This window comes from Temnothorax nylanderi, unplaced genomic scaffold (genome assembly GCF_030848795.1).
Source record: "Temnothorax nylanderi isolate EJ_2023f unplaced genomic scaffold, tnyl_v1.0 TNYL_tig0331_pilon, whole genome shotgun sequence".
Classification (NCBI taxonomy): Eukaryota; Metazoa; Arthropoda; class Insecta; order Hymenoptera; family Formicidae; genus Temnothorax; species Temnothorax nylanderi.
The window spans coordinates 124,012-133,222 of NW_027249393.1; the positions used below are offsets into that span (position 1 = coordinate 124,012).

Here is a 9,211-nt window from a genome sequence, read left to right on the forward strand (position 1 = left end):
ACTGCTAACGCTAGAGCAACGTTTCCTTACCAAGATACATTGTCTGTCAAATCTACTGTTACGTGCGAGCAAAATTTAATCTAAAAATAGCCAAGAATGTTAAGAGCGAAGAATCGATATTGATTAATTATCCGATTTCTGATGGGGAGACGGTTCGCAGGCCGCGGTTCACAAGGCATAAAATTACACCTAGTGATAAGACCTTCCTCCTCCTTCAAGACATAAAGACAAAAGAAGTGGTGAGAAGCTCGCGCGGGGGGGTTCTTGCCACTTGAATATAAATAAGCGCGAAAAATCATCGATAGTCAGTTGTTGTTGGGAATCAGTAGTTGTTATTGAGTTGTCAGTGCTCAAAATTCAACAGTCTTTAAAAATTCTGACTTAAGACAGATCTTAACTGCAATTTGAATCATATCAATCTTAAGTGTTACGTCCTGCAGACTCCACGATTTCCCTTTTTCGCGGGAATTCTTGTGCGCCTAAGAGTGGCCCTTAAGATTAGGATACACAAACCGAGCACGGACGGTTGTCGAACGGGGAGTGAGTTTAGATCTCCTCACATTCCTTTTTTTTATGATCAAATAAAACCAACCCCCCAGATTACGAATTGGTAACAGACGGGGCGTATGGTGACCAGATTCTCAGCAACCTTATCGGGCCCATAACTATAAACCCGGCGACACGACGCGTAAAAGGGGCCTTAATTCCAGACAGGGGTTGATGGGGATCTGTACTGTATCGTGCGACTAGCTCAGATTTCCCGCGCAATGTTCCGACAAACAGAAACGAGATCTAAAACGTGCTTTTGGAAATCTTGTAAGAGCACGTGGCGGAAGTTTCTGTTTGCACTTAGCAATAAAACTGCAATAAAACTGCACTTGAGATTGGAGGGATATGCGTCGTCTGTCGGTAATTCGAGCAGGGTTGCGAGATAAATAAGGGACCCTAATAAAAGAGAAATCGGCGATAGTCGAAAAACAGATGAGTCACTGGAGGAAACGATAGGTTGCACCCCCAGCAAGACAGTGGGGGCCTTACGAGGGGACTCACCAATGAACACCCGGAAAAATCGACAACCGTCTCTAGCTTTCTAGGATAGGCGAAAACTTAAGAATCCAGCTCTTGGGTGAAGACCATCCCACCCAATAAGAAATCCTTCAGACAAAAATTAGAAACATCCCGCCAACCAGAAGTTCCCAAACTGAAAACCTGACACATCCCACACGCAATTCACCCTTCCCATCCTTAGAACTTTCCTATATAAATCGCGACATCGCAGGACTTGCTCTCTTGCGCAGCTCCTCTTCAGCCAGATCATCTCGTCGCCTCCTTTCAATTTACTGCGCCAGATTCAAATCTCATCTTGAGTTCAAGTTAAATTCTGTGCGTGAACTTAAACCCATCGAGTGCCAACTAGAGCCTATCCACAGCACCCAAGGAGAGCCAGCGATTTCAAAGAACCAGCTATTCGATCACCGACAAGTAGTAAGTTCTACACACACCATATATATATATATATATATGCTCCCCTTCTTCTTCATATATCCACGCGTTAGGGAAGTCTCCCAGTATAGCCCTTCCATCCCTCTTGCTACCCCTGTTCCGAATTAGCCGATTTATCGGTCGATTCCAAACAATCTCCTTTGCTTTGAGTTAACTGGCTCGGTGGACTCGGGGTATGTTGCTTTGAGTTAGCTGGCTCGGCGGATCCGAGGTATGTTGCTCTGAGTTAACTGACTCGTCGGTGGACTCGGGGTACACTGCTTTGGGTTAGCTGGGTAAGCGGACTCGGGGTATATTGCTTAGGGTTAGCTGACTCGTTGGTGGACTCGAAGTACTCTTTAGATTTATTCTCCAAAGCATGAGGAGACTTCCCCGCACGTGACGGACTTAAATTTTAACAATCCGCTAATTCGTAGTGGATTCGGCCGGTCCCACCAATAAGAAGTCGCGAAACGCCGCGAAACACGGGAGACGTCGCCACAAGCGGGCCCGCAGGGAACCGGAAGAACCTTGTCCCACACAGCCCGGTGCTTCGCGTCTCGCCACTCCACCGCCCCCACCAGCCTTCTCAGAGGAACCCTGTTCCTCACAACAGCGTCGCCCCGTCATACAATCTCGCCCCATTATCCTCCCATCTCGGTTTTCCCCCGCACCTTATCGTCCGGTTTGTCGGGTGGCCCCATTTCGCGTGGTCCCCGTCAACCGCGATCCGGTCGCCCTCCTCGAACCTCCCGACTCCCCCTCCTCTTCCCGAGGACCATCCCCGACTCCGTCGACCACCTCCACCGTCACCCTCGAGGACCATATCGATCCCGAGGTCGTTACACTAGATTAACCCATGAAACCTGTTGGAATAAATTTAATTTATGTGTGTTGTGATCTTATATGTTTCACAACCATATACATCTCACTGCATCCGACTTAGTATGCTTGATTCAATTTAATAACACACATACCTTACATATATGTCCGACCTTCGCTTTCATAAATGTATTCTACTCATTTGCCTAATTCTCATTTATTGTTTACCTAGTTTATATTGTCATAATAAATGTTGTCTTATGTTAAACGTTGATTTCAATCTGCATTCATTATAACTGGCCACCTCTCCTACTCATCTCCCTCTCGAAATTGCACGAGGTCCGATCCCGAGTTAAAGGGATTAAATTCCTTGACTCGAAAGAGGACCGACGATCGCACCGCTCACGGAAGGCGTCCTAGCGTCCCTACGAACGTTGACCCTTCCTGAGTCATAAAAGTGTGTTCGGGCTCGCGCCACGCGCCGCAGAGCGCGTACCTGCGAGCAGTATTCTTAAGCTTCGAGTTGCGTCCTTCCTTACCCCGACCCCCCTGGTTAGCTTTTCCTTCGCTTCCCAGATTTTCTTATCCTAATCCCGGGGTTGGACGTAACATAAGCAAAGGTTGTAAGAAAATTCTCCTTGAATAAAGGTGATTTAAATTCTATTTCTTAAACTAATTTACTCTAAAAACCTTTAATTCCACAACCCTTAACTGTCGCTGCCAAATTGCGTGGCAACAGAAATTTCCTGATTCTTGTCGCTGCCAAATAGCGTGGCAACAGGAGTTTTCCTTTAATCTACTTTCATGCCTAGAAAAGGGGGCAAAAAGTCCCAAATTAAAAAGATTAAATTTCAGATTAAACAAACCATTCAATTTAATCAAGATCCTTTTCTATTATTTCTCAAATTAAAGGAAATTCAAGATAATAAAATTCGCACTCCATATAAATTAATCCCTTTGGATTTAAAACTAGATTTTCTAAATTTTGATTTAATAAACAAATCTGACCCTCGTTATAAAACATATAAAATTCGTTTTCTCTTCGGACTGGATTAATCGCACAACCTGGTCCAAATCCCGGGTAAATTACTTGAATGTTTTGACCCAAAAACGGACGAACTAACTAACTTTTGACAGAACGTGACACTACATACACTGCTAACGCTAGAGCAATATTTCCTAGCCAAGATACATTATCTGTCAAATGTATATACACTGCTAATACTAGAGCAATGTTTCCTTGCTAAGATACATTATCTGCGATGACATATTTTTATAATATATATGAAATCAATTTCGAAAAATGACATCTGATAAATTTTTATCACACGATATTTTATATGTATGGAATAAAACACAACTAATTAAATTATAATTATATCGAACTGGAACACTCGGATCGGATATTAGAGGAAAATCGACTTTGTAAAATTTAACAAAAGCATTCGCTGTAAAGGAATTAGAGACATATATGTGACATATGTAATTGTTATTCATTAAACTAAATTTTAATTAAATTCGATGAAAAAAGATACGCCGACTTCGGTACCAATTAAATTGAAATAACCTGCGAGAGTTTTGAATTTCAAACTTATTAATGGACGTGATAAACAACTGCGAATTTTATCCACATCCCCCAAGCCATTTGTTAATAAATGCTTGTTTTTATTAAATAATGTTTCAAAACAGAGTTTGCGTATACAAATACACGCAGATCCGTGTAGATCTATCAGATAGGTTTGCATGCGCGCTCGCGTAGTTATTGTTCGTAAATAATGTTAATCGCCATAATGCAAAGGAACAGGAACTGTTATATGGTAAATAAACGCATAATTAACTGCTATATATTATTGTTAAATTATAGTATTCACTGTCGGACGTGAAAGCTTTTGCGATTATTTGTGTAACAAATAAATTAATATAAATTATGAGTAAGATATCGCTTTATCAGATGTTATTTTACAAATAAAATTGTCTGTCCGTAATGTAAGTTACATATATTTTGTTATAATAACTCGTACAAGATTCTTGCCAAACACATAATAAAAGAGATATATTATAAGACAAAAAGAATTATTAGTAATATTTTCTAAAATTTTTTATTTTTTTCACAGTCACGCAATCCCGACATTTATCAAAATCAGTATTAAATCACCACGAAATTATCTTATTACAATCTTTTAAACCGTATCACGCAGATAAAGATATTATTGCATCGTTAAAATATTTATGCGACATTTTGTAGCACGTTGTACATCGTCGTAATAATCATAGCATGAACAATGTCTGTTGCAATCGCATTCATAGTCGCGAAGATAAAGAGGAAAAAAAGATATGTTTTGAGGCTAAAATGTACAAGTTAATAATTGAAAAAGACTTGCAAGAAATTTTTCCAAATACTTGCATCGTATTGAAAATATATCTCATTCTTATGACCACGAATTGTACAAGCGAAAAATCCTTTTCAAAACTGAAACTGATAAAAAATCGATTAAGGTCATCGATGGGCCAAGATCGACTCAATAATCTTTCTCTTGAACATTGAAAGCGATTTATTGAGAACAATTTCCTATTCTGATATTATAGACGATTTCGCGGAAAAAAACACGTAAGATATTATTATAATCATATCATATTATAGTTGCAAATTAATGAATCAAACCAAAAATATTGCCAAAATAATAATACATCTAATGTTAAGTATAATTGTATGTTAATTAAGATATGTTTTAACTCTGAAAATAAATTTAAACAAAAACCATACATTTCGTTCAATTAAGTATTATCCTATTCAGAATATAGCATTATTTGTATTATATTAATTACAGTTCCTTTTTCAGTGCTCAAATGTTCAATTAACTTTCAAAAAATTCTCGCCTTACATAGGCCCCCACCAAAATCTGCCTAGGGCTGCATATTAGATTAATCCGCCCCTGGCGATCTCGGAGCGATTTCTATAGTATCGTGGACATAAGGCTTAAAAAGGGCGGGTAGTTTAACTATAAGGGTTTAACTCAGTCAGGGTTTAACTCATTGTCAGTCATCTCGTCATAGAATTTAAAAGTAATGGTACGTTCGACCCTTCAATATTCGAAAAATTCAAAAGTTCGGTGCAGTCATCTCAGGATGTGACACAGCTTTCTAATTCACTCTGCTCGACACTCGTAATAAATTTCTTTTTTTCTTGCTTTTCAGAATTAACTATTGTTCATTCCGTAAATGTTTTACCTTGAGTGCAAGCGGTGTCCTACATCATAAAAGAATTTCTAACAGACAGATGAGTTATATTCGTCATAAAACAATCCATGCTATAAAACGATCTTATCCGTTTCTGTTTTCCTTTCCTTTCCGAATGGAAATAAGATGCTTAGACTAAAGCTTGAAATTACCCAGTGAAAATTATAGGCGGAGAACTTGGAGCCAAAAAAGTCTCTGAAATGACAAAAGCTAGTTTTTTGATAGTCGATTACAGTACTGGTGTACATGAATATGCTCTGGTCAGTCAAGCAATCATTAGGACAGGTGTCATAGGTGAGCTGTCAAACATGTCGCGATTAACGAGTGCATAAAATGAATTGACAAAGACTGAAAGTTTTTCTGCAGGTTACACATTGCATATAAAGAAGAATTATCTTAGTCAGTCAGATGTGTGTTAGGACGGGGGTGGTCGGTCAGGCTCGGAGCATGTATGAAAAAATAATAATGTGCAACTCATTTACAAAGTCTAAAAAAATTCTTATAGGTACTTTATACGATATCAAACATAAAAAAAGTAGTCAGTCAACCATTCGATAGGACAACGCCCGTCAGTCAGCGTAAAAAAGTGTGAACATTGTGCGCGCGCGATCGGTGTGGCGGGCGGCGACTCGCTCTTGTCTTCGTTATTGATTGACGTCATTCCTACTAATTTTAGTTTAAAATATAATTGAATTATTAATAATAATATTCATAGTATTAATTTCCTATGAAAATCTGATTTTTAATAAAAAAATGTAATTACAATTATTAGAAAATAAATATTGAGCAATTTAAGTACGTAAAAATTATTATAGTATTATATATACAAAATTTTATTTGCAATAATGAAATTCATCAACTTCATTACCAAATTGAAATTCGCGCGTACAAAATTTGTGGTATAGTGACAGGTGAGAGGTAACAGATGACAGGTAAGAAACGAAACTTTTAAATGCTATTACTAAATGTCGCTATTGCTAAATGTCAATTCATTAATGACGTCGTAATTCAACCACCGTTGGAAGATACAGGTATACAATTTATATTTATAAAAGTCTATTATCTTTGATAATATATTGAATTTAAATTTATTTTTTAGATTCTTAATCCGAAACATCGGAACATTGTATTTATAATGAAGAAGAAGACAGCAATGATATAGATTATTCCGATAATGAATTTGATTCTTTGGAATAAAATTTTGTAAATTATAAAGTAACTTGGATGTATAATAAAAACTTTTTTACTTACTTAAATTGCTTCATATTTATTTTATGATGATTATATTAAAAAATTAATAAGAATAATATTAAATAATAAACAAGACAAGAGCGAGCCGCCGCCCGCCGCACCGATCGCGCGCGCACAATGTTCACACTTTTTTACGCTGACTGACGGGCGTTGTCCTATCGAATGGTTGACTGACTACTTTTTTTATGTTTGATATCGTATAAAGTACCTATAAGAATTTTTTTAGACTTTGTAAATGAGTTGCACATTATTATTTTTTCATACACCAGTACTGTAATCGACTATCAAAAAACTAGCTTTTGTCATTTCAGAGACTTTTTTGGCTCCGAGCTCTTGGACTTTTTTTGTATTTTAGGATTAGCTATGGTAGGTACGTTTCATGTATACCTTAAACGCAGGTAGTCCGGAAACATAAAAGAAAGACGGATTAGTCACACTATGTCATAAAGCGGTCCTGCTCGTTCCTTTTTTCCTCCCCCCCCCCCCCCCCGTCAAAATAAGATGCTCAGAGACTAAGGCTCGAAATCACCACGTAATAAATTATCTTTTTCTTTCACGCTTTAAACTTAGCTATTGTACGTTTCATGAATTTTGAACACAGGTAGTCCTAAATCATTAAAAAAAACCTTTTTCTAAAATGGATATCGTACCTACGGTGATCCGGTGACCATAAATCCTTTTTTGTCAAGGACAGTCTTTTATTTCAAGTAGCTGTCTTTCAAATTTATTTATTTTTTCAATACACAATTTTATCTCTTTTATTTTTACAATAATGGAAAATTCTTTTCTGCTTAACATTGCAATGTCTAGCGTCGTACTAATATGAGAATTTTTACGGAAACATAAATAATTTTTGAAGCAGTGAAAAGTTGAAACTCTGGAAGCTTGCATTTGCACAAAATGTAACTATTATTATAGATAAATTAATAAATTAATAAATTGTTTATTTGCGCAGTCCATATGTCGATGATTCTAGCTATAGATACTCGCGGTACTCACAGCATCTAAAAATATTATATTTTTACAATTGCCTGCGTGATACATCTTCAGCCGAACAAGTTTTACAAAAAAAAAACAACACATTTTAACAGATAATGAAGATACAATTAGTGTTTAAATAAGCTTTAAATAAAAAAAAGCGCAACATGTACGACCACCGAATCAAGAGATACATGGTAGTGTCTCGCGCCAAGTACACTGTTGGAAAATTTGTGTTAAATATAACATAAATCACATGTCCCAAACAGTCCACTCAAATTTTTGTGTTAATTTAACATAATATTGTTAAATGGTAACACCGATACTATGTTAAAATATTTCAACAGAAAGAAAATGTAAATGTGTACAATTAACATAACTTTTATGTTGAAGTTAAAATTGTAAGATAAAATCAACACTCTTTTTCTGTAAATTTTTATTCCCATTTCTGTTATACAGTAAAATCAACACTATTTTTCTGTAAATTTTAACATTTTAAATTTTAAATTTTAACATTTAATAAATACGTTTAAATTGTGTTACTTTAACATATTTTTTAAATTATTTTAATAATTTTACATTTTTAATTTGTAAAGTTCAATTAACATAGCAGGCATATGTTAAATCTACACATGTATTGTTGATTATTTTACACAAAAATGTTAACAAAACTACAAAAATTTTCCAACAGTGATATACGCGTAGCACAAGACCGCCTCGTGTATTCTTACCCGATAATTAAATTTGTAATAAATGATAAATGTTAAGTTAATATAGAATATAGGTTGTACTTACCAATTAAATTAGTCGCGACACCATCTGTTCCAGAGTTGATCCGTCCAATGTCCACAGTGCTTTGCAAATTAAACGCAAATATTATTAAAACCCGTGATATATACACATAAGACATAATATATCTAGCGTTTGCCATTATTTAAAAAATGGAAAATTCCTACTGGGATTATTGGGAACTAGGAATAGAGGCGCACGTTACATGCGGCACGTCACGTATACGGCGACGGAGTGGCGCGGACGTGGGAAGTGCCAGTTTCAAGGCCATACGCCCCCACAAGCGAGCATCCGTGTACGTGTGCGCTCGGCGTTCGGCCGGCTTCGGGCGCCGCCGTCGCCAGCTGCCGCGGCCGCGCCACCGCGCCGCAAGAATCATGGGTGCATTCGGGGAGCACGCTATTAGCACAATTATCGTCCAAAGCTGTTCGTTCGAGGAGACGCTTTGTGGCGCTGTGATATACGATGATGACGTCACTGTAAAGGCAGCGTGACGTCATCACTCGCGCTATTTTCGCTATTATTTTCGAGGTGAGGCACGAAATGCTATTGGCGCTTAAGCTGCGTTCGGGGAGCTTGCTATCGCTATCGCGCTATTGGCTCCTCGAACGAAATTCATAGCGTTTGCGTTTATAGCGTTAATAGCGTCTCC

At 37.3% G+C, this 9,211-nt stretch overlaps 1 long non-coding RNA gene across 2 annotated transcripts in view; it reads right to left on the reverse strand.

The window, feature by feature from the left end:
• The window catches only part of LOC139781363 (uncharacterized), a 129,606-nt gene extending 120,814 nt beyond the window's left edge, over window positions 1-8,792 (reverse strand). For both annotated transcript variants that reach the window (XR_011720514.1, XR_011720513.1), the window contains exon 1: window positions 8,566-8,792. This is a non-coding gene — a long non-coding RNA (uncharacterized lncRNA). The remainder of the gene's footprint in view (window positions 1-8,565) is intronic.
• Between the last annotated feature and the right edge of the window lie 419 nt (window positions 8,793-9,211).